A 26,141-nucleotide genomic window follows, 5' to 3' on the forward strand; every position below is an offset into this window, starting at 1 on the left:
AGGCCCCTCACAGGCCCAGACCTGTGAAGCTTCTATCCCTCTGACATTGAACGGCACTCCAGTCCTAATGCCCTGTAACCTGCCTCCCTTATTCCCCAGCCTCCAGCCTCCAGCCTCCAGCCTCCAGCCACCAGCCACCAGCTGCTAGCTAGCCCTCAGGCACCAGCTAGCCCTCAGGCACCAGCCAGCCACCAGGCACCAGTCATCATAGATGAGCTCACAGCACCCCCTGGTGGACAGTTGCAGGCTGGCAAGCACTTTCTCTTCAGCATCCCAGCTCTTAAGGCAAAAAAGGCATGCTGCCAGAGAAAGTGGAAGCCTGGTGCTGTCCCTGAGGACACGTGGAGAAGCAAAGAAAGGCTCCTGCCTAGCAGAAACAGTAGTCTGGAAGCCTCCTAACTGTGAGGGTCCAATGCTCTAACACCATAGAGCTCAGGGCCCTAGGGTCGCCATTCACACACTCACTGGGGTTTGCTTTGTACTAAGGCTTTCCTCAGAGCAGCCAATGCTGCCCCAGAGAGATCCACACACAGGGCTCACGCTGGGAGTCCCTCCTTAGCCAGGATCCCAGGTTTAGAGAACAAGAGAAAGGACACAATGGGTGTGCTGCAGTCACTAGGAGGGTGCAAAGACAGGGGGCCAAGCGAGCTAGGCCATCGGGGTCAGTCTCCTGAAACTGGCTCTCCCACCTGAGCTTGAGAGCCTGGAGAAGAGGTCACAGCAGGAAGGCTGATTCATTAAGGGCAGTTGGGGCTGACTTAGGCAGCCCAGAGTTGGACACTGTGTGGGGTGAGAATGGAGGGGAAAGGAGGCAAAAACTCTAGAGGTAAGTGCATCCCTCTACATTGGCAAGTTGGGGTAAGACTACAGGAACCAGTGTGGGGGCCCCAGAGGCAAGATCCAAGAGGAGACAGGAGTCTAGTCTCTCTAAGCTTTGGGTGGGAGGTGAGCTGACAGGCAATGGCTAACAGCCACTCTGCAGAGCTAGATAGGCCTTGCAGCCACTGGGGCTCCCAGTTCACAAGGCCACAGGAAGGCACAAGTGTGCCCAGATAGGGGGTGGGTTTAACCTTGGAAGATTTCAGCCAGAAAGAAGGAGAAGAGGTGGTATGGGGCAGTGAGGGGGTGAGGAACAAGAAGGAGCCCTGGTGTTAGGTCCACAGTTGAGGGACCAGGATGTCGCTTAGCAGAGAGGTCCTGTCATCTTTGTGACATAACAGCAGCCTGAAGCACCTGGCTTGCCTCAGTTTCCCTCCAGGATGAAAATTTTGCCTCTGCCCCTACCCCTTCCTGTGTCAGTGTTTGCTGATGAGAAGTAAGAATGCATTCAAGAAGCTTAGATAAGGACACACATGAACACATGCTCTCTTGAGAATTTGGGGGGGGGGGGGCTGTCCAGGAAGCTCTGTCTGATAAGTGAGAGATAGATACCAGCAGAAGCTCATCTATCTGATAACTTTCTGGAAAAGCCCAGTTGCCCAATGGAGGCCAAGGAGAGGTCATGGTAAACCATGAAGAAGAGGGACATCTGCAAGCTGAAGAGAGTCCTTAGAAGGAACCGCCCAGCTGGCACTTAGACTTTAGATTTTCGTCTTCCTCATCCACTGTGAGAAAGTGGACACGTATTCTCCATCTCAGCCACTAATAGGCTCATGGGCTTCCAAGCAAAGCCTTGTGCCCGCTGCTCTGTAGGAAGCTTCCACAAACCTCCCCCATCACTGTGAAAGCTCCAGAGTGTCTCTGGCTCTATGAGAAGAGGTCCCCTGGAACTTTCCCTGTATCAACCTATGTCACGAGGGTCCCTGCACTCTCTGCTAACCCTAGCCACCAAGACAAGTGAGTGGAGACTAAGAAGTGAGTGAGGATGGAGCTGAACCCTGCACACTCCAGGGGTGCAATAAGGGGGGCTAAAATCATTATCTCTCCAGCCTCATATACACTCCCACCTACCTCCCTGGAACTGGCTAGATCTCCCACAGAGAACCATTGTCCCTCCTGTATGTCTCAGCCCAGACTTAGCCTTCTACCTCCTGACCCAGACCATACAGCCCTACTCATCCCTCCCCTCACTCACTCCCACTCTGGGTACCTAGATGACCCACATATGGTGACTGCCCCCACCTGCCCTTCGCTTGGGCTTCAGCTGCACCGGGACCCGATCCAACACATGTAGAGCCATGGCACCTTGCAAACCTCAAGCCTGTTGCCTGTCCAGAGCAGAACCAGTGAGTGACCACAACCTGGCTGTGGCCAGCAGCCTGAGCAGACAGGTAAACCTTGCACTGACCTCCTAAAGCAAGACTCCCACCTCTAGGGCAGAGGTCCGGGAGCAAGTTCTGCCTCTGGTCATCAGAGACAGTGTTGAGATCCCGCCTTCTGTCACCGCAGCACCAAGAGTGCTCACAAGCAGGTCATGGGGTAGGCAGCAGAATGGAGGGTCAGAAAAACACGGTGTACTCCCAAACATACTGAGCCCCGGGAGTGCCCATGGGAACCACTGCGAGGGACCCAGACAACCCAGCACAGGGCAGATGACAATGACCTTTGCACACTTGGAGCTCTGTCCTGTGGCATCGTATCCACTATGCTTCACAAGGCAAAAGGAGCCCAGAAAACTCATTCTGGCAATACATTTCCTGGAACTAGGCCATCCCCAGCACTATCACCTCATGACAAACAGGAAATTTGCTATATTTGTTTGTTCGTTTGTTTGCAGTTTTTTCTTCTAACTGCTCAAAACCAAGCACAGACTTTACATCTAAACAATCAACCTTATCCCAGCCAGCCCCACTTCCCACATGCTGGGGTGATACATGACGAGCAGCTACAATGGAAACTGGACATCTTCCTTCATGTGATGGAAGCCAGGGAACCTCAGTGGAGCCAGGTTTTAAGGAGAAGCAGGATCAGAGCAGAGATCAACAGGAAGGAGAAGTGTGCCCCTTCTCTCTCCCCACCCCACTCCCCAGACCCCCTGCTGCCTTCCTGTGCCCATCCCAGTGCCCAGCAGAGCTCTGGCCCTTAAGGGTCCATGGAAGGTTTTGGATTATTTTTCAAGTGTTTGAGCAATCCAAGTAAGTGTGCTGCTGCCCCCTGCTGGTCACTCTTCTCCCTTTACCCAGTGGCCAGCCGGCATTTGGCAAGTGCCTGCTCCTGGAGCCTACTGGGAAGGCTTGAACCCACTGGGAGCAGGTTTACCAAACATACCAGAAATAGGACGAGGACACAGTGAGCTAAGACAATGATCTCAAGCACAGGACAGATACAGGAGAGGCCAGAGAATCATCAAGATTGAATGAATGGATGAATGAATGAATGAATGAATGAATGAAACAGGCAGTACACCTGTTTAAAAGTCAGACTCTCCAGCCTGGGATGGTGGCACACACCCTTAATCCCAGCCGTTGGGAGGCAGAGGCAGGTAGATCTCTGAGAGTTCAAGGCCAGCCTGGTCTACAGAGCAAGTGCAGGACAGCCAGGGCTAAGTTGGGAGAGCACTTGCCAAGCATATGTGAAATACAGGAGGCCGTGAGTTCCATCCAAGTACGACATAACTAGGTGTGGTAGTGCATGCCTATAATCCCCAGATTTGAAAAGTAGAGGCAGGAGATCAGGAGTTCAAGGCTACTTGAGACCCTAGCTCCCTCTCCCCACAATTAATCATGTTCATGAGAGTGCAAAATGCACATCAGAGACAGCCTCTCACCTTCTCTAATCCCCCGCCAGTCCTGGGATAAGCCTGAGGACCTGAGCTTGATCCCCAAGACCCACAGAGTGGAGGGGGTTCCCATAGGTTATTCTGTGCTCCCACACACTGTGGCACAGCCAAGGCCACATACATACAGACCCATGCTAAATAAATAAAAGGAATGTCCACAGAGATGGAGCAAAGGAAAAAAGCTAGCCAGGTGGGGGCTGCAGAGATGGCTGAGCAGTTCAGAGCACTTGCAGCCAAGCTTGACAACCTGACAACCCAGAACCCAACACAATGAGAGAACCAACCCTTGAAAGTTGTCCTCTGAGCCAGGCGCCCTGGCACCTTTAACCCCAGCACTCTGGGAAGCAGAGGCGGGTGAATGCTGTGAGTCCCAAAAAAGAAAGAAAGTTGTCCTCTGACTCCCACATGCGTGCTGCAACAAACACGTTCACAAGCGCATGCTCACACACACACACACAATACACAAACCTAAGTTTTCAGATCTGCTTCTTTAAAAAGATGACTAATTTTATATTATGTAAGGCTTGGTTTGTTTGTTTGTTTGCTGTTTGTTAATGGGGGGGTATGTACACATGAGTGCAGGTACTCCAAAGAGACCAGAAACATAGGATCCTCTGGAGCTGGAGCTGAGCTGCCCAGGGTCGATGCTGAGAAGCCAACTTGGGTCTTCCGGGAAAGCTTGTGCTCTTAACCAGAGAGCCATCTCTCCAGCCTCCTATTATGTGAGGGTTTTTTTTACTTTTTTTTTTTTTTTAAGAGCTTTCTACTGTGTGTGACAGCCAGTGACACAGGGAGTAAAAGAATTTACCAAAGGTCAAAAGAGATAAGGAGAATTTATTAAAACATATTTTAAGAGCACATTAACAGGGAGTTCACAGAGTGAGAACTCCGGGGGGGGAGGGGAGTGTCCTTTTATGACAGGAGGAGAGACATTATATGCTCTTGTCTCCTGGGCCATTTATGCATAGACATACAAAGTTGTAAGTTTCACAGTGTACATTGTCTTTCTTGAGATCGGCCATTTGGCTTAAAGCTCTGTGATAGTTTGAATGCAAAATGTACCCCCACAGGCTCATGTATTTGAACCCTTGGTCCTTAGTTGCTGGAGATGTTTGGGAAAGGGTATGGAGCCCTGCAGGAAGAAGTCAGTTACTGGGGCTCAGGCTCTGAGAGTTTATAGCCCCACCCAGTTCACTGCTTCCTGTGTGCTTTTGAGAGTTCATTTCTCAGCTTCTCTCTCCTGCTGCTGTGCCTTTCCCACCATCATGGACATCAAGGCTTCTGCACCAGAAGCCAATGCAAACCTTCCTTAAGTCGCCTTCACTCGTGGCATTTTATCACAACAGCAGAAAAGTCATGAATACAGGCCCCACGGGTCATTAGGAGCTAGATTCCAAACGTTTATATCAGGCATCAAAAGTCACCAGGGCAGGCACCGTGGTGTCAAGGTCTAATTAGCAAGGGTTGGGGATTTCTGGTTTGTGTTCAGTCCTTTTCCCCCAACTCTCATCCTTGCTGAACATCCTATGGGCATCGGGGCCCTGCCCCTGAAATCTGAGGCATTCGTTCAGGAGGACTTTGAGTCTCGCCACTCAGAGTAGTCCCATTTGGCCCCGAGACACCCAAGGCTGAGTGTTCTTCACTAAAGATGTTAGTACAAAGGGCTGGAAAGGTGGTTCAGTCAGTAAAGTCACTCTTGCCTTGGAAGCACGAGGACATGAGTTTGGAGGTGGGTTAAAAAGTCTGATGCAGTAGCTCCTATCTGTATCCCAGAGCTCAGAGGACTAGAGCCAGGAGAATGCCTGGAGCTGCCTGGCCAGCCCAGACACGGCTCAGCAGTTCCAAGCATTTGCTGTCATAGGGAACCCAAGTTCAGTTCCCAGCACCTATGGCAGCTCACGCCATTGGCAACAGCAGTTCCAGAAGACCTGACACCCTCTCTGGCCTCCACAGGCGCCAGGCGTGCAGGTGCTGCCTATACATACGTGCAGGCAAACGCTCCTACACTGAATAAATAAATCTGAAAATATAGATTTAATAAGTCAAACCTGGCGTAATGTCATATGCCTTTAATCCTAACACCCTAGGGAGACGTAGACAGGCACATCTCTGTGAGTTGGAGACCAGCCATGTCTATATAGAACTGCACACTACAGACTCTGACTAGAACTAAATAAATCCATAGAGGAGAGTGGCTGAGGATGACAACTGATGTTGACCTCAGCCTACATATGTACATACACACATATACACGCAAAAAGAATTAGCATGAAGCCATACCCCAACGTGGCTGCTGGTAGAAGTGGTGAACTGGGGAGCCCAACATCTTTGATCTTTGGCCCTCTGAAGAGCGATGCCTCTGTCCCTCCCCCTAGTGAGCTGTGGCTGCTTCCACCATCAAGACAATGAGGACTTGTATGTCTGCAGGGGAGTCAACAAAGGCCAGACTATTTCCCGGCTCCCTCTGTGATGGAGCCAGATAAGCACACTCAAGCCACAGGGGAGACCTTGAACAGGTCCACCAGCCAACAACGCCTCAGTCTGCATTACACCAGCCACCAGCTGAACCGTGAGCCCTGACAGACGTGTGCCTCTGTGAGGAAGCCTCCTGCCTCCTCGATTCATCTCGGTGATAAAAGACTCCACAAGAAACATATTCTAATCTCACCAAACAAAGAACCAGAGGCTGGAGAGATGGCTCTGCATTTCAGAGCACTGGCTGCTCTTCCAGAGGACCCAGGTTTAATTCCCAGCACCCATACAGTCCATAACTCCAATCCAAGAGGATTTGGTGCCATCTTCTGGCCTCTCCAGGCACTGCACATGTACGGTACAGAGACATATGCACAGGCAAAACACTCAGTCACATAAAATAAAGATAAAATAAAATAATCCATTCTACTGCATGATTCACTGCCATCCTCTCTAAGGTCCAGAACTTCTTCCTGTGCACACTGCCAGAACCTTCCATGGTAAGCTGTCTTGGCTTCAAACTCCTAAAGCCATATTTCCACATATGATACTGTTACTGAATTTTGGGTCACAGGTCACAGTCTGTTTTCCAAGAAACCAGGTTTGGCCACTTTTATTTGCTTGTTTGCTTGTTTGTTTGTTTGTTACAGGGTTTCTCTGTGTAGGCATGGCTACCCTGGAACTCACTCTGTAACCAGGCTGGCCCTGAACTCACAGAGATCTGCTTGAGTCTGCCTGGCCATGTGCTGGGATTAAAGGCATGTGCCACCACCACCCCACTTTGGCCACTTATTCTTGAGAAGCCAATTAAGGTCAAATTAAGAACATTTCTCCAATGTTGCCACCTTAAGATGAGGGACAAAGAGATGCAGTGACCTTCTCCAGTCTTTTTTCCTGACATGAGGTTCACATATGTATGTGAAGTCGGGGGCTCTGCACATGTACACAATCAAAGTGTGGTCCTGCCCACCGCCAACACATCATTGTCTCTGAAAGGCTGTGAATCTTTCTCCCATGGAGACAAAAGATTCCCCTTCTGGCTGGTCCAGACTTGACTTCTCCCAGCAAAAGATTCCAGGGGAGCCTTCCCATTTCTTGGGGTCATTGTTCTAACAGTCTGAGGGCTAAAGTGTCTCTTTAGAATATATTCATGTCTGGCATGCCTATTAAGTTCCTCCTCCATTTTATCCAGAGCTCAGGGACGCTTAGGATTTTCAGTATATGTGGTGGGAGCCTTTTCTTTTCCAAATGGTGACAGGAAAGTAGTGATTTCCAAGCCAGGAGATGGAAAGTCTACTTCCCTGATGAGCCGCCTGATTGATGGAGACACGGCCCTTCCACTCCCTCTCCTGGGAGCTGTGGAACGAGGAGGCACTCCGGAGGCATGTCCTGACAGATGTCACAAGCCAACCAAGTAAAGATGGATGCAGCCTCAGGAGTTCATCATGTCCTCCCAGAGCTATGATGCCTCATCTGCCTTTGTGTCACATCTAAGAAACAGGCGGAGCTTTTGTCCCTGAAACTCCTGAAGCCCCACAACCCTAGTTTCAAGAACTCCACACTCCACAGATAGCAAGACTGCAATGCAATACACAAACACACACACACACACACACACACATACTTCCTGTGTGACTTTCCATGCTAATTCCCAGCACAAGCCCTCTCCTACCCTGCCCATACCTTGGCTGTAGCTCCCAGCTGCCCACAGCGAAGTTTTACAACCCACACCATCGAACTGTTTGTTTTCATTGTTTTGCTTTTATTTTATTTTGGTTGATTGATTGATGATTGGTGATGATTGATGGATTGGTTGGTTGATTGATTTTTGCAAGCACAGATGATGGGGCCCAGGGCTTTCTGCAAGCAGGCCACAGAGCTTCGGCTCTGCCCTACTAATTATCTCTTTCTCGAAGTACTTTCTGTGAAGAGAGCAGACAGAATCTTTTAAAGAAGACATCGAAGAGAGGGAAGTATTTGCAACGAGAGCTAAAATTGCTTCTCCAAAGAGCATTTTTAATGAGCCCTCTGAGGCTGGGGAGCATCCTGAGAGGCCGGGAGACTGTGAAGGCTTTTTCTAACTCTAGTTGCTGCATCCTCTGTATCAGCTCCTTCTCCACCTGCTAGATGTGTGTGGTCCAGAATGCCCCGGCTAAAGACAGCAGGCCTCTCACCTCACACTGTCACCTGGAAACAGACTCACTCTTAGGGCAGGAAGGGCGCTCCCACCTTCCTTCCCAGCCCCAGTAGCCCTGCGCTCCTCTGCGTAGCCTGCAAACATCTATCGATTGTCCTCTGTGCTCCAGGCATGCGCATCCATCAAGGGAACTTGCCTTCAGGTTGGAACATTTAAACCAATTAATTTTCTGGCCGCCTTAAATCAATCACAGTGAAAAAGCAGGAACGAATGTACGTCTGAGTCACAGGATGTGCTGAGAGACAGCCGCTTACGCAGGGGTGGAGGGACACTTTTCTCTTTATAATAAACACAGTTTCCACACAAACAGAAAAATAGAAAACCACCTGCATATGCATTCTTTTCTGCCAAAACCCAGATTTGTCCCTCTTTCCTAAAAGGCCCATTTAAGGGAGAGGTTCTGACGCTCCATGGCTGGTCTCACTGCTGGACATATTGCTGTCTTAGGGACCATCTTGGCCACCTTGGGACCTTAGGCCACATGCCTGACCTCCATTCCTGATGCCAACAGCCCACGCCCTTCCCCCAGGGTGAGAACGGCAAATACGTGGTGTAATAGAACATTTCATTTGCTTTTGTTGTTATTGTTTCTTTAGGGGTTTGGTTCTTTCAGGCAAGGTCTCCTGTAGTCTAGGCTAGCCTCAACTTCACTATGCGGCCAAGGTGTCTCCCCTCTGGTGCTGAGATTACAGGTGTCCACGGTCCTTTACTTTGCTTGTCCTGAGGCAGGATCTCACAGCAATCCTCTGACCCCAGGCTACCAAGTGGACTCACACCACTCTAGTGAATGGGTTTCACAGACCTCTTCTGGGTCCCGTTGAAGCCCTGCCTCACTCCTGGATCAGAAGCATCAGTTCAGCTTGCTGCTTCGGGCTGAGTTTGTATTCCCCACACATACTCAGCAGCCTCTTCCACTAAACACGATATGAATGAATTTCCTGTGAGGCGAATTTTAACCCCGAGCCTTTCATCTAGACTATAACAGGAACGGATCGCTGCTATCAGAGAAAACCGCCGCGAAAAGAGGCCTCATGTAATTGCCTCAAAAGGAGAAGGCCCTGGAGGCCACATTCGAGCAGGTCCCCCCTGACACTCTGCTTGGATCTGACGGGAGCCCTGTCTCTGCTCCTCTCTGTGAGTTCTTGTCCCTCGTGGCCTCTCAACCTCCCACTCAGCCCACGGTGGGATTTCCCCACACACTTCCTTCACCAGTGTGGACGGCACCTGAAGCGGGGCCCAGGCCCTCAGTGGGGATGGGCAACCTCCATACTCTTCCATTTCTTGAAGGATCAGAAACCACAAAGGACAGTTTCCCTTGGTGGCTGCCAGAAAAGCCAGATGACAGCAGGGGAAGGAGGAAGAGCAATGGCACCTAGGTGTTGCTGATCCTTTTTTTAGAGAGAGATCCTAATAAAACTTGGCCTTATCTCATTCTTAAACCAACTACTGAACTTAATAACTCACAAAATGTATTTCTTCCCCCAGCATCCCTGGGGTGCCGGGGATGAGTGTGAGAAACTGCAACCTGGTCTCCATATACTCTGTGAAACAATTACCGAAATCCAGTAACTACCGCGCCCACCACTGCAAGGGTCCTCGGCCGCTTTGGGGATTCTTCTTTCTTCACCCTTCTCCACCCCTTTCTTCTTCCCTTTCAGCCCCTAACACTAGCTAAGAGAGAGAAAAGGATGGAGAGGAAAGGACAGAGATCCCCGAATAAAGTCAGGGCTGGGAGAGGGAGAAGGCTGTGGTTAGACTACCTCCTCCTGCTAGGGGCATCGGGTTCCCTGCAGCAAGTCTGATCTTCGCCCCAAGATATCTAATTTCTTCTTGTTGTTTTTCCTTCTTTGGGCGTGACTACTTAACAAACTGCTACCAACAACGACCAACAACGGCCCACCCTGCCCCTTGGGGCCCTCGCATTTATGCACTCTCTGAAAAACCCCCAGAATTCCAAATGTCACACAATCATAGACGCTATCTGCAGCTGGCAAACTCATGCCCTTTCAGCACAGGCAAATCATGGTCAGCTGCTGCTGCTCGCAGTCCAAAGCAGCCCCTATCCCGCATCCAAATGAAGACATAGTCCCATAACATTTCTGTTTTTCAAAGAAACCAAACCTCCAAAACTTTCACTACACACACTGTGGGTGTGAATATGTGTAAGCGTATATGTGTACACGTTTATGAGAATATATGTATATATGAATGTGTATACACACATTGTGGAAGCTTACATATGTGCACACATATGTACATGTGTGTGCATTTATACACACATCTGAGCATATGTGTGTTTGGTGTTGGTGAGTATATGTGTATACATGCATATGTGTAAGTATATGTGTGTACTTGTGTGTAAGAATACAAGTGTGTGCTGGTATGTACACACACTTGTGTGCACACATGTGTGAGAATGTGAACATGTGTGCATGCATGTAAGCATATATGTGTGCATAAGAAGGCAAATATGAGTGCATATGTTGCAAGCACAGTTAGGCAATCAGAGTCTATACCACCTCAAAATTCAAATGTCAACTACTGTCAACTATTGTCAACTACTGTCCCCCCACTTCCACGTTTCACCAAGCTGGAGGGACCGGAATAGATGAAACCTGTAACAGAAGATCTCCACAAATAAGCGTTATGCCTTTTAGGCTAGGCTGCCAGCACCAGGCCAGCTGACAGCAAGGAGCATGGAGCTCTGAAGCCTGAGTCAGGCAGCAACTAGGGCCTGGCCTAGGGCACAGCCAGTAACAGAGGCTCACTTGGAGCCCTGAAACCAAGAGAGGCTGGAGCCCGGTCTTTTCCAGGCAGACCAATGGCTGTGTCTGGAGCAGCCAGTCACTTGCTCCCCAGACTGGCACTGTGGCAGGCGGAGCAGTGCTAGAAAGGTGGCAGCAGCCATCAGTGCTGACACATGAATGAATGGCTGGGGGTGGAGGGGAGCATGGATGGGAGAAATGTCCAGAAGCTCCAAGTGCCTTCAGGGAGGAAAAAAAAATGATGAATGGTGAAATAAATGCTGCTGGTCCCTTTATATTTCCTGTGAAACAAGGAATTATAAACCTTGGGCACTGAGAGGGATTTGCTGGGGCTAGAGGTGCCAGGGATACTTGATTTACATACAGTAGCACAGTCCTCTCATAAAAGGGGAAGCAGTACTTCATTACTCTATGGTGGGGGAGAATATCCAGGTACAGTTAAAGGTCACTGTGGAAAGCCAAGATACCAAGACATCTTATTAGCACAGGGCTCATGTCTCCAGGAATCCCCAGGTGCTTGCTGAACAGGCTTCTTATCAGGAGAGGGTCAAGCCTGTAATCTTCCCTGAGGGCTGTGTGAAGTACCTTAGGGGATCTGGGGTTTCGAAGAAGAGGGAATCCACTGAGAAAGGATGTCCATCATAGACTGAGTTCACAGGCTATCTGGAAGTGCCAGACTGCGACTTTAATAACGGGGTCCCACAAACCATACTCATGTGGTGTGTGGTAGAGCCTCTAAAACTATTTGTCTTATCACTGTGAAATTTGTCAGTCAAAATGCAATCCTTTCTGTCAAGCCTCATAAATAAATAAATAATGCCTCTCTGGTCTGCACGAGGCCCTGGGTTCCATCTTTAGTACTAAAGGGGAAAGTAAAACAACAAATAAAGCAAGAAAAATATAGAGGAGTCTTATACACGTATTTACACACAACCACTCTAGAAGACTAGCACAGAAAATTCATCTGCAAAGACATCTGGCAACAGCTGCCTGTCCAGCAAGTTGAACCCAAGTTACAAACAAGCATGCCTTCTACCTCCATAAGCTTGCCTAGATAGCCATGGTGTAGGCACACTCCTTTAAGCTTAGCACTTGGGAGGCAGAGGCAAACAGATCTGAGTTTGAAGCCAGCCTGGTCTACAGAGTGAGTTCCAGGACAGCCAGGGCTACACAGAGAAACCGTGTCTCAAAAATAATAATAATAATAAAATAAACAAAACAAAACAAAAAACCCTATTACCTAGGAACAGTTTTTGTTTGTTTGTTTGTTTTGGTTTTGATGGTATTTTTTTTCACTATAAGCACTTTTCATTACTAATAGGTTTTCTCTGCTAATGAAATGAGCCATATCAAGTCAGATTAAAGCATCCAGGCAGTTTTATTGGGTACAGCTCTCGGGCGGGTTCACTGGCCCCAAGGATTGAAGCCAGGGAAGTTGACATGGGAAGGAAGACAGAGAGAAGGGAGAAGAGAAAGAGAGAAAACGCATGTGCATGTAGGGAGAAAGAAAATGAAAAGAAGGCATACCAAAATGTCTGGATTATATAGGGAAACTAGACCCAGGGCTGAAAAGTTCAGGGTAGAGGACTGGGTATGCCAGCCTTGTAACAGGTAGGGACTCAGGGATTCTGGGAGAACCTGGAGGCCAGACCCAATTTGGTATGCTAAATATGCACCTCAGCCAATTGTCCTGGGTCTAAAAACCCAACAATTACAACTTTTTTTTTTTTAAGATTTATTTATTTACTATATATACAATGTTCTGTTCTGTATGCACACCTGCACGCCAGAAGAGGGCACCAGATCTCTTTATAGATGGTTGTGAGCCACCATATGGTTGCTGGGAATTGAACTTAGGACCTCTGGAAGAGCAGCCATTGCTCTTAACCTCTGAGCCATCTCTCCAGCTCCAGTTACAACATTTTTATTTTTTTTTTCTTTTTTGGTTTCAATTAAACCACTGCCCAGTTCATTACAAGTTTTGTTGTTGTTGTTTGGAGGTTTTTTGTTTTTGTTTTGGTTGGGTTTTTTTTGTTGTTTATCCAGACAGGGTTTTTCTGTGTCACCCTGGCTGTCCTGGAACTCACTCTTTAAACCAGGCTGGCCTCAAACTCACAGAGATCCTCCTGCCTCCACCTCCTGAGTGCTGGGATTAAAGGCCTGCACCACCACCACCCTGCTCCTTACAAATTTTAAGCTAACTTTTTGTTCCAGATTTTACAGATTTTTAACCACACCCAGTGAATTTACAAATCCTGAGGTAAAGAAGGTTTAAACAATGGTTTTAAGAGATTTATTTTTGATTGCCTAGAACGGAAAAAGTGTAGAGAGAGATAAGAGATTTTCAAAAGAGGAAAGAAGAAAAAGCTTAGCGATAAGAGACTTTGGGCTCATTGGCTTCTGCACTGGCTTAAATTGTTACACTGTGGGAGAATTTGAAAACCAAGTGTGCTATTTTGTGGCCATTGAACTGTACTGAGTCCAAGCTGTTTGCAGTATGGCATCTAGGCTCAATGCAATCTTAGTCCAAGGAGGAAAAGACTTTAAGGAGGGAATGGGTCTCAAACAGGAGCTGCAGCAGAGGGATTCCACATGAAGACCCAGGAGAGCTAAGGAAGCTGTCTGCTGTACCTGTGAGATTTACACAGCAGGCTCCAGCAAGCCAAGGAGGACAGAAAGAGCAGGCAGCTCCTGGGATGGAGACGGGGGGAAGCTTTAGGAGGGAGCTGGGAGCAGTCAGGAGCAGGGTAAAGAGATGGGCAAGAGAGACAGAGCAGGCTCTAGGAAGGAGCTGAGAACATAGAACATGTGGGAAAAGAGAGAAGGAGAAGTGTCCTAATGACAAGAATTTCAATCTGGGGTGCACCTAAACAGATGGAAAGACTTATTCCAAGTCACAGAGAAGAAGTGTTGTTAGGGTGTATTTAAAAATGCTACACACAACAGATCTGATGTGAAAGAAATTTATTGGATGGAGGTGGAGAGAGAGAGAGAGAGAGAGAGAGAGAGAGAGAGAGAGAGAGAGAGAAGGGGGGCGCCCCAACAGAGAAAGGGGAGAGAGACCAAAACAGCGAGCATAAGAGAGGTGGCAGGTTGGTCCTTTTATGTCTGATGTGCAGCTGAACTGCGTCCGCCAGGTACACAGCTGGCAGCTGGCACATGATGACCGCATAGGTTACTAGGCAACCCAGAAGCAGGCTGCCTATAGGGTAGCAGGAGTCTCTTCCCGTGTGATGGGAGGCAGTAACACAAGAGGAGCATCCAGCACTGCTGTGACTTGTGTAAGTTCCAGGGGCTAACAGAGTCAAAGCAGGCGGCTCCGGGGTGACACTTACCCAGTCCATGAGGAGAGAGGGGGTAGGGGGTAGAGGGAGAGTCAGGGAGAGACAGGGCCTGCCCAGGAAGGTGCAGCAAGATGCAGAGAGGCTGAGCGGTGTCTGGAAGCACCGTGGAGAAGCAGGAGGGAAGCAGCAGCTGAACTTGGAGTCAACATGGTGGGTTGTGGATGGAAGCAAAAACAAATGGTCCACACCTACCTTAGGAGAATGGGATCAGAAGCTTGAGTAGGTTAGGAGCGGCCAGATGCCTTGGAAAGGGATCCACTCATTTATGTTCCACCTGGAAGTTTTCAGCACCAGATGTATAAAATGACAACACAACTGTTCCATGGTAGAGCTGAGAGGAAGGTTTTTACTGTAGATCTGAGGGAGAGGAAAGCCATAGGCATTTGGAAGAGTCCAGAGCAGAGAGACTGAACATGGCCAGCAGACTGGACCTGGCCATGCGGGGTCAAGGTGACAAGAGATGAAGATAAAAAGAGGACCAAGAGAGGAGAGTGGGAGACCAAGAGAGAGCATAACCGAAATACCTGGATTATAAGGAGAAATGAGTAGCTGGTGGGAAGGAGGCTCTAGAGCGCGTGCGTGTGCGTGTGCGTGTGCGTGTGCGTGTGTGTGTGTGTGTGAGCCTGGAGGCTTCGGTATGCTAATAAGCACCACAGATAGCCATTGGTCCCTTCTGTCAGTGATCGGGAAGTAACCTCTCTTGGTAGGGGGGAACCGGCTTCACAAGTTCCTGAGGAATGCTGGCTTTTATCTCTAATAGCCAGAAGTTCTTTCGTCCAGATGGAGCCTGTCTGTCTGGATATTTGGACTGCCTCTTGGAGTTTTTGGAGCAGGAGTCTCCTAACGGTAGTGGGTGCTCCGCCTTAGCTGGCTGCAGGGTGAGAGAACAAATTCCAGAACGGAGGGACTTTCAGTACTTCGCCAGGTAAAGTGGCGCACACCTTTAGTCCCCGTACGTGGAAGTTCCAGGATAACCAGGGCTGCTCAGAGAGACATTGCAAAAAAATAAAAATAAAAAAAAAATATGAAAGAGAAAGAGACAGAGACAGAAAAAGAATTTCCCCAGCCCCTGTAATCAGGGTCTTTGAATCTATAATATTCTAATACTGGAATCTTCACTTCTGTGGTTAGAAAACTAAGAGGTACTGTTGGGTAAACACTGTAGTGAACTATCAACATCAATACAATTTTTTTGTGTGCATTTTTGTTTTTAGAGACAGGGTTTCTCTGTGTAATCCCGGATGTCCTGGAACTCTCCGCTCTATAGACCTCTATAGACCTTGAAGCTGGCCTCAAACTTATAGAGATCCATCTGCCTTTGCCTCCCAAGTGCTGGGAACTAAAGGCGTGCACCAGCAGTGCCCAGCAGTTTTACAATTTTTATTAAAATAGAATAGTCTTGGGCTCAGGGTGGGCATCTGGAATAACTTCTCTCTGTCAGCAGCATACGCAAGCAAGCCAAGGTCTCTGCCCCTGGCAGAGACAACCTGGCTTCAGTCTGTCTTCACACAGCCCTCAGGAAGACACCTCCCCTCCACACTAAAGTCTCACCTCTGCATCATTTTTCAGCACCTTCCTGGAGCATGAGATCCACAATCAAGGAAGGGGTTTGGGAGTTCCAGCTGCTGGCCCCTCCCTTCATAAGGACCCAGGCTCTTCTTGGCCAGCTGCAAGAACCACTTGGAGTTCTGCGCCTGTGCAATGAGAATTCGCTGTGTGCCCTTGACTTTGGGCCACATCCTTGACTCTGTTGCAAATTGTTGTTCCCTCCCTTCGCTGAGCCTTAAAGAGCAAGGCTTTCAACTGTCGGCTCTGGATTCTCCAGGGCATTCTCTAAGCCTTCCCTGCTCTGTCTGTCACAAAGATCCTTTCCTCCATTCTCTATCGAGCTGGAGCCCAAACAGACAGACCAGCTTCCGGCTAAGAAAATCCAGCAGAGCCAGGTACAGCAGTGTACATTCTTTGGTTGGTTGGTTGATTGGTTGGTTGGTTGGTTGGTTGGTTGGTTGGTTTTTGTTTTGGTTTGGGTTTTTACTTTTCAAGGCTGGGTTTCTCTGTGCGGCCCTGGCTGTCCTGGAACTCACTTTGTAGATGAGCCTGGCCTCAAATTTACAGAAATCTGCCTCCCTCACCCTCCCAAGTGCTGGGATCAAAGGCATTCGCCACCAGCAAATGGCTTTTTCCTCCATTCTCTATCGAGCTGGAGCCCAAGCAGCCAGGTCAGCTTTGGAATAAGAAAATCCAGCAGAGCTGGGTATAGCTGTGTACACCTATTTTTTTTCCTGGTTTTTCAAGGCAAGGTTTCTCTGTGTAGCCCTGGCTGTCCTCTGTTTGTACACCAGGCTGGCCTGCCTCTGCCTCCTGAGTGCCAGTGGGGCACACTCTGAAACTCAGCCCTTAGGAGATAAGATAGGTTGAGATTTCCAAACTAGCCATGGTGTGTGGTGAGATCTCTCAAAGCAGGGTGTCGGAGAAGAGTGAGGAGAATGAAAAGGGGAAGGAGGAAAGAGGAGGAGAAGGAAGAACAAGGGAGGAAGGGGAGGGAAAGGATGTGGATGGAGAAGAGGAGGGGGAGTAGGAGACCTGGCAGGCTTGCAGCAGGAAGAGCTTTTTTTTTTCCTCTGGCTCCTACACAGAGGAGTTTGAACAGAGCTTTGCTGTCTCCAGCTTAGCCAGGTCAGGGGATCCCAGGGCAAGCATCAGATATGAAACTAGCTTCTCTCTTTGGTGTCACTTTCAAAGGCTCAGCTTTCTGCTTTGCAATTTCTGGGATGGAGCAGCTGCTTCTTCAACAGGACAGGAGTAGAGGGGGTGGTGAGGGCCAGCAGAGGAGCAGGTGATAACAGGCCCAGCAACACTCCAACACTCTCTGGGCTTAAGCATAAGAGTGGGCCAGGATATTCTGTCTTAAAAGCAAGAGGTTTGTTTTTTTGTTGTTGTCGGAGGTTTTTTTGTTTGTTTGGTTTTGTTTTTCTTCTTTTAGAAAGAGAGAGTTTGTGGCACCGCATTCCTGTCCCTTTTTGACCTTGATGACAGAGATTACAAATGCTGTCAGTGCCAGGGATGAGCAGAAAGATGTGAGCAGTGGGTGCCTCTTCCCAGCCTCTAGGCATCTGCCTCTGAGCCCTGGGCTGTAAGACTCATTTCACTGAAGAGCTCCATGTATGCAAAACTAAGCAGAAAGTTTCTGCTGTGCTAGACAATCTGGAAAAGCCATAGCATCAGGAGGCTAACTGTGAATGAACCAGGTAAAGCTCAGGAAAGTCACACCTCTGTTGATGAGGTTCATGGGTCCTAAAGGCCTTGTCTTTCCCACTAATAGCAACCACTAGGACACTCATCTGGTTGACTGGTCACCTGAATATTGCTTTCCAGTAATGACTGAGTGAACCTTCTTCACTCGGTTCGGAAAATGGCTGTGAAATGCACCGATTGCCACCACCTCAACCACTAGAGATAACCCCATTCAGTAAGCTTCACCTCTGGGCCGGAAGCCCTGCCAACACCTCCATGGCATCCACAGGGACATCCTGTCTCTACCCTCTGCCCTCATCTTGGGTGCCTGGGCAGCTTGAGTATGTGGAGATCTATACAGTACCACCCAGTCTAAAAAGTCCACATGCCCCTTGGTCTCCCTTAGGAGAGGATAAAAAACAGCACAGAGCAAAAGCTAAAAACATGTCTGCGTGTGGTAGTGCACACCTGTAATCCCAGCAGTCAGGAGGTGAAGGCAGGAAGGGGACGGGGGATTCAAGGCCTATCCCAGCTACATGGTGAGTGGAGGCCAACCTGACCCAACAAATCAGAGAGAGAGAGAGAGAGGAAGAAAAGGAGAAGAAATTAACATGGAAGGAAGGGAGACCCAGGCTGTCCTTCTTTCTCTGCTTGCCATGAAATCCCTGTACCATATTTCAGGACGGCAGCAAGATTCTCACTGGATGCCCTCAGGCTTCCTAGCTTCCAGAGCCTTGAGCTGAATAAGTTCCTTTCTCCTTTCTCCTTTCTCTATATTAACCCACACTAGATATCGTGTTATAGTGACGGAAACCAAGCTAAGCCATCTTCAGTTCCTTTTGCTCTGTTACGGCCTTGCAAGAATCACAGAAGAGTACAGCCTTCCACACACCCTTCACTAGCCTCAAACTAATCACTACAAACTTCAATTTTCCAACCCATGTTTCAGGATATAAGATTTTTGCTTTATTTTTCACACACACACAAAGATCGTGTCCTATGTTGTCTTTCCCAACCTTCTTTCTCTTGCAGGTGAGTGAAAATAGAATCATCTTCATGCAAGGCTTGGAGGAGCAATACTTTTTGGTCTCCTCTCTCTCTGCACCTCACTCTCCACGAGTGGGGAAAGGTGCCTGTGGTAACTTTTCCTCGGTCACATCTGCCATCGGCATAATCCTGCCGGTTAAAATTCTATTTTGGGTTTTCATACATAAGCCATACAATCCTAGAATGCCTGACACATTTTCCACAGCCTCTTCCACTGCATGTAGTTTCAGCAACATGCCTCAGAGTTCGACAAAATTAACAAAGTCTTTGCCTAAAATAGAGAGCGCACCCGCTCCTACCAGAGACTCGGAAGTCAGAGATCCCACATCTGCTTCACAGGGCTGGGAGGGTCGTGAGGAACACAGACTGGCTGCTGGGCTCTCTCCCAGGCTCCGCAGGCCTCAATGGCCTGAGCTTAGCCTGTCACCCATGCCAGCGCACACTTGAGTCTTCCCCGTTCCGACAGCCCTGGGAATCACTGTGTGTGCTCTAAAGGCCCCATAACCATCTTCAGTGGGAGCTCTGTGAGGGGCTGCCACTGTTCTGGAGTGCCAGGCATCTGTAGCTGAGGCCTCCATGGTGTCAGCATGACAATGGAACCATGCCTGCTCACTTTTGCCTTAACTGGGCCCCTCCCAGCTTTTTCTCCCCTGTGTGGGTATCTGTTTACATGAGACTCCTGTCCTAGAGGTTTTCTTGTCTGGGAAATACCATTTCCTCTGACCTTCATCACATTTACTTTTCCTGCACAAGTTTTCATGCCCTTGAAAAAGGGCCACCTCTCCCTGTTCTGGTCTTTCTAGGCCCCTCTGAGTCACATCACATCCAGGTCTCATAGTCCTGGCTGTGAAGGGAAAGAACCAAACCTTCACAGAATCAGTTTACAAGTAGCAGAGCCTAGAGGCTGGAGAGACACTCAGTGGCTAAGAAGACTTGCTGCTTGGCTTGCTGCTCTTCCAAATGACCCGGATTCAATTCCCAGCACCCACATGGCAGCTCACAACTGTCTGTAACTCCAGTTCCAAGGGATCTGACACCACTGATGCACATAAAATAAAATAAAATAAAATAAAATAAAATAAAATAAAATAAAATAAAATAAAATGAAATGAAATGAAATGAAATGAAATGAAATGAAATAAAATAAATTTTAAAAAAAATTTTAAATGATTTGCAGACTAGGGAGATAGCACAGTAGGTAAAGTGTTTGCCTTGCAAAAACAAGGACCTGAGTTCAAACCCCGAGATTCATGTGAAAAAAAAAAAAAAAAGCAGGGCATCAGACTAGAGAGATGGCTCAGTAGATAAGAGCACTGGCTGCTCTTGCAGAGAACCTGGATCTGACTCCCAGCTCCCACAGTGCCTCACCACTGTCTGTAACTTAGTTCCAGAGCATCCAATGGTCTCGCTGGCTTTCTCAGGCACTGGGCACGCGGACATACATGCAGCCAAAATACCCATACCCATAATTAATTAAAATAAATTTTTAAATAATTTTGTGTGCATTGATGTTTTTGCCTACATACATCTGAGTGAGGGTGTCATCTTGGAGTTACAGACAATTGTGAACTGCCATGTGGGTGCTGGAAATTGAACCTGGGTCCATCTGGAAGTACAATCAGTGCTCTTAACCACTGAGCTATAACGGCAGAGTATGATAGAACGTACTTGTAATCCAAGTACTGAGGAGGCAGAGGCAGAAGGATCCCTGGGACTCACTGGCTAGCCTAGCCTAGCTGGTAAGCTATGAGAGATCCTGCCTCAGAAGGGCCTGAGTTTGTCCTCAAACCTCCACATGCCCCTACACACATTCACACACATGCATAAACAAAAGTGCAACAACTAGAAAATATTTTTGCAGAAATAGAACTTTCAGCCAGGCATGGCGGTGGACACCTGTTGTCCCAGGGTTTGGGAAGAGGACACAGGGGGATCAGAAATGCAAGGCTATCCTTGTTACATAGCAAGTTTAATACTATTCTTGATTTTAGCCAAAATGCTGAAATACATAACATCCATCAGGGCTAACCTGGGCTTCAAGAAACCCTCTCTTAAAACTCTCTCACCCTCATTAAAAGATTAGAATTTTCAAAATGAGTCCAGGTGATAAGCTGTCCCCTGTACAAACAGGCTATCCCCTCCTGTGCTCTCAGGGAAAACATGTGCCACAGCCTACCAACTTGAGAGTCATAGATGGAGGCATCAGTGTGCACGACTATTTTTTTCATGTTTGTAGAATTGTCTGTTTAGAATTTGGAAGAAGTAGGGGGCTGCAGAGATGGCTTAGTGGTTAAAGGCACTGACTGCTCTTACAAAGAACCCAGTTCAAATCCCAGTACCCACATGGCAGCTCACAATTGTCTGTAACTCCAAGATCTGACACCCTCACATACACATACATGTAGGCAAACACTAATGCACATAAAATAAAGATAAATAAAATTTTAAAAATGTGGAGGAACTAAATAAAAAATGGTAGGGAAGGTATTTCTTTGCAAAACCTTTTAAAAGAGTAAAGAAGTATAAACTACGTGTCAGAGAGCATACCTGTAATCCTAGCACTCTGGAAGCAGTTCAAGTTCAAGGCCAGCCTCTTTGACATATGGTGAATTCCAGGCCAGAACTATATTGTGAGACTCTATCTCTAATAAATAGATAAATATTAGGAAGTATGTAAATAGAGGACATTCAGTTGATTTTTTTCTTCAAACTTTTTTTTTTAAGGGGGAGGAGGTAAGATAGATAGGTAGGTGCTGGCACTTGCCACTGAGCATGATGACCTGACACCTACAGGTGGAAGGAAAAAAACTTTTTTTTAACTTTTTGAGACAAAGTTTCTCTTTATAGCCTTGGCTATCCTGAACTCACTTTTTAGACTAGGCTGGCCTCAAACTCATAGAGATCAACCTGTCTCTGCCTCCCTGAGTGCTGGAAACACAGGCGTGTGCCAGCTGCCTGGCTTCATTGTTGTTTTAATTAAAGAAAATCCCAATCATTTGGTTTTATCAATACAGACTCAGTATCCAGATGCTGGAGTAAAAGCCTGCTAGCTCAGATCCTACTCAGCTCAGGTCCCAGAAGGAGAAAGCCTATCCTCCTTTCTCTATCTCTCTCTCTCTCTCTCTCTCTCTCTCTATCTTTTTTTTTAAGATTTGTTTATGTATTTATACAATATTCTGCCTGCATATGTGCCTGCAAGCCAGAAGAGGGCACCAGATCTCATTATAGATGGTTGTGAGCCACCATGTGGTTGCTCGGAATTGAACTCAGAACTTTGGAAAAACAGCCAGTGCTCTTAACCTCTCTGTCTATCTTAAATATCTTTCAACTCATTGTCTCTCCTTTCTACTTCCTGTGTGCATCTCTCTATATGTCTGTGAGACTTCCTTTCTCTCTATGATGTTTTTCCCCCATGTTCACTTCTTGTCAATCTGGTTTCTTGCTCTTGACCTAGAATCAACTTTATTTAATCTTATTTTCAGAAAGCTCTTGGATAAAAGGTGTGTGCTAGGGCTGAACCACACCATGAATACTTGTTTACAGTATACCACAATTAGAAACAGATTTTTTTTTTCAGTTCACAGTCTCGGGGTTCACAATGTTATCAAAGATCCTACAACAACTGGTGACTTTGTCACAACCTAAGTGGCTTTAATGTAGAGGTGCTCATGGCTGAGGTAGTTGTTTGGGGTCTTTTTCCTGTCGTGTTTTAACACAGCAAATGTAGAGAATGTCAGGTGCTCTTCAAATCACAGCCCACACACAGACTATTAGCATTTCCATTCTAGAGATCCAGGATCCACTGGTTCTGTGTCTGCACGCCTGTGATGGGGAGGAACATTGTTGTGGAACAACATGGCAGAGCAGAGCTACTCACCTCATGACTGTCAGGTCAGAAAGCGGCAGGTGGGGCTCAACAGGTAGCAGCACCTGCTGCTGAGCCTGACCACCGGAGTTCAGTCCCTGAGGGAGCCAATCCCTGCAAAGTGTCCTCTGACCTCCACCCGCATGTCACGGTACATTCCTGCACACAAAATAGGGTGGTTGGAGAGATGTCTCAACAGAAATGTTCGCTGTGCAAGCATGAGGACTAGCACCCGAGTCTCCTGCATTCGTGGCAAAGCCAAGTGGATGTGGAGACCCTTCCCAGCACTTGGGAGCAGGAGACAGAGAGACCCAGGGGTTCGGGGAGAGGCCCTGACTCAGTAAATAAGGCAAAGAGCAATCTAGGAAGATGTCAGATGTCAACCTCTGGCCTCCACACACATGCACACACAGATCCCCACACCTACATACACACGTGTGAAAATGCATACAGATACACATAATGCATCTTTATTTCAAAAAATAAAAAAAGTATTGAGGACTGGAGAGATGGCTCAGAGGTTAAGAGCACTGGCTGTTCTTCCAAAGGTCCTGAGTTCAATTCCCAGCAACTGCATGGTGGCTCAAAGCCATCTATAATGAGATCTGGTGCCCTCTTCTGGTGTACAGACACACAGGCAGGGAGAATGCTGCATAAATAATAAATAAATAAATCTATTTTTTAAAAGTATTGAGAGCATCAATACTGTGTGTGTGTGTGTGTGTGTGTGTGTGTGTGTGTGTGTGTGTGTAGGTGCCTGTGAAAGCCAGAGAAAGGTATCAGATCCCTGGAGCCAGAGCCAACAGGTGGCTGTGAGCCACCCAACATAGGTGTTAGGAACAGAACTCGGGTCCTATACAAGAGTAGGAAGCACTCCTAACAGCGAAGCCATCTTTCCAGACCTGTTTTCCTCCTTAAAAATTGTTCATCTCAGGTACTCTGTCACAGTAATGAAAGCTGACTAACAAACACAGCATAGTTAAAGCTACTGTGGCCTTACCCAAACCCTGTCATTCATCTAACAAATTTCACTACAGAAAAACTAAAAAACTGTGTATAGCAAACAAGCAAATAAAAACACTAACACCTGGCCTGTGAGCGAAACCCAGTGGCAGAGTTCCAGCAAAATATGTGTGAGGTCCTGGGTTCAATACCCCATACCAAAGAAAAAGAAGGAGGAAGAAGAGGAATTCCCAAATCAAAAGATTATAATCTCTGTAATATCTGCCCTTAGAAGGCTGAGGCAGGGGAATTGCAAGTTCAAGGCCAGCCAAGGCTATAAAGCAAGACAAAGCATGGAAGGGATGGAGAGAGTGGGAGACAGACAGACAGACAGAAAATACAGTCTCTACTGCAATGCACACAAGCATATAACAGAGGTGGGCTGAAATCCCTGATACTAAAAACCCCTAGACTCAAGGCTGGTGAGATGGCTCAGCAGATAAGGCACTCAAAGGCCATCAAGTCTGACCTTTACATCATCAAGTTTACACACACACACACACACACACACACACACACAAATGAATAAATAATGCTCTTAGAATCAATAAGGCAGAAGCATACAGTCCAATAGGAAACTTTTAAATGGCCAGGGAAAACATACATGCAATTTTCCAAAGCCAATAAAAGAATGAAAGGATTCTCAATATCATCAACAGTTGAAGAAGCTAAAATTAAAGTGACAAAGAGGTTTATTCTACCCATAAAATTGCCAGAAAGTCAATGGGATGGCATCATTACAGGCAGGCAGGAAGTAAAGAATGGCATGTCTGCCTACGATGAAGATGGTGGGATGGATTCCTGCTGTGTTTGAATGAGAATGGCCCCCATCACCTCATATGTTTGAATGCTTGGGCCCTTGTTGGTGGAACTGTTTGGAAAGGATTGGGAGGTATAGCCTCCTCATTGGAGGTGTGTCATCAAGTGTGGACTTTGAAGTTTCAAAAGCCCATGCCATTCCCAGTTTGCTTTGTGTCTTCCTTACAGATCAGATGTACGCTCTCAGCTCCTGCTCCAGCCCACCTGCCTGCCACCATGTTCCCTGCCATGATGGTCATGAACCCCACTTTCTTCTGTAAGTTGCCTTGGTCACAATGTCTCTTCAAAGCAATAGAAAAGTAACTAAGGCAGTCCTCATCCTTGAAGGGCACGTGGCCAGCGTCAGTATCTCTGCCAAGCAGACTGCTGTCTTCTAGGCAACAGTCTGGAGACGCCCAAAGACATTTCTCACAATGCTGACAGCATGCCAAAATAGTCCTGCAGCCATATTCCAAGAGATGGCATCACTGGCAAGATAATTCTCTCCAAATGTTGGCAATAGTACTCGATAATGACAATAACTCAGCCAGGTGAGGCGGCACGTCTTTAACCCCAGTGCTCTGAAGACAGGATATCTGTAAATTTGAGATCAGCCAGGTTACATAACAAATCCCCCCAGTGTGTGGGGGGTGTCACACAGTGAGACCCTGCCAGAAAGAAAAGGGGTGGGTATAGAGAAATGATTCAACAGCTAATGCACTTGCTCTTGCCGAGGAACAGAGTTCAAATCCCAGGACCACGTGGTGGTTCACAGTTGCCTGTAACTCCAGTTCCTGAGGATCCCATGTCCTCTTCTGGTACTCCCTGAGCACCAAGCAAGCAAGAGCTGTGCTCGCATACATGCAGGCAAAACACTCATACACATAAAATAAATGACTTGTTGGGTTTCTGCGTGTGGCCCTTTCTGTCCTGGAACTCACTCTGTAGACCAGGACGCAGAGATCTGCCTGCCTCTGCCTCCCAATTGCTAAGTTTAAAGGGGTTGGCCACCACCACCCGGCTAAAATAAATGAATCTTTTAAAAAGAAAAAGGAAAGAAAGAAAAAGAGAAGGAAAAACACTAGTCCTGGAAGCATTAAAATGTCCTATGTGTTTTCCCCAAGCTTAGAACTCTCTCTTCTGGTGCTAGGCACGGCAGGACTTACTGTATGTAATCTCAGCACCCGGAAGGTAGAGGCATGAGGATAGGCGTCCAAAAGCAGCCTGGGCTACAGAAGATCCTATCTCTAAATCAAAGCAAGCAAACAAAAACAAGAGAGAGCTGGTGAAGGGAAGGGTTGGGGGAGAAGGGGAATGAGCCCTTCTCTGGAACAAAGTTTCTGGGGGTTTTTCCAGTCAGATCTAATCATTTCATCGGCCCCACCAAACAACGTGTGTGAGGAAGACCCGTGGTGGGCCTGGCTTGCTCCCTGACATCAATGCAGTATCTCCAGACCTGTCTAAAGAAAACTAGAAAGATTCCCAATGTCACATGGTCAGAGTGGGCCACAGAGCCAAAGAATTCTACTCTAACCAATCCTACCCCACCTGTTCCTCCAGACCTCAGATGTGAATGCGCAGCCAGGGTCTGTTTATCCCTCCTCAGTCTCTAAGTGTGGGCTGAGATCTCGATAATGGGGGCGGGGGTGTCATTGTGCAAAGATGTATGAAGCATTCTGCAAAGTAAGGAGACATGAGC

The 26,141-nt window shown here is 47.7% G+C and overlaps 2 long non-coding RNA genes across 2 annotated transcripts in view; both read right to left on the minus strand.

The window, feature by feature from the left end:
- Window positions 1-26,141, minus strand: part of LOC132655860 (uncharacterized) — a 94,871-nt gene that overhangs the window by 68,398 nt on the left and 332 nt on the right. Inside the window, exon 2 of the long non-coding RNA XR_009593760.1 lies at window positions 22,655-22,801. This is a non-coding gene — a long non-coding RNA (uncharacterized LOC132655860). The remainder of the gene's footprint in view (window positions 1-22,654; window positions 22,802-26,141) is intronic.
- On the minus strand, window positions 7,932-21,416 carry LOC132655861 (uncharacterized). Its single transcript, XR_009593761.1, has 2 exons — window positions 21,325-21,416; window positions 7,932-8,112 (listed from the first exon to the last, which is right to left on the minus strand). It is a non-coding gene; the product is annotated as an uncharacterized LOC132655861 (long non-coding RNA).

This window comes from Meriones unguiculatus, chromosome 8 (genome assembly GCF_030254825.1).
Source record: "Meriones unguiculatus strain TT.TT164.6M chromosome 8, Bangor_MerUng_6.1, whole genome shotgun sequence".
Classification (NCBI taxonomy): Eukaryota; Metazoa; Chordata; class Mammalia; order Rodentia; family Muridae; genus Meriones; species Meriones unguiculatus.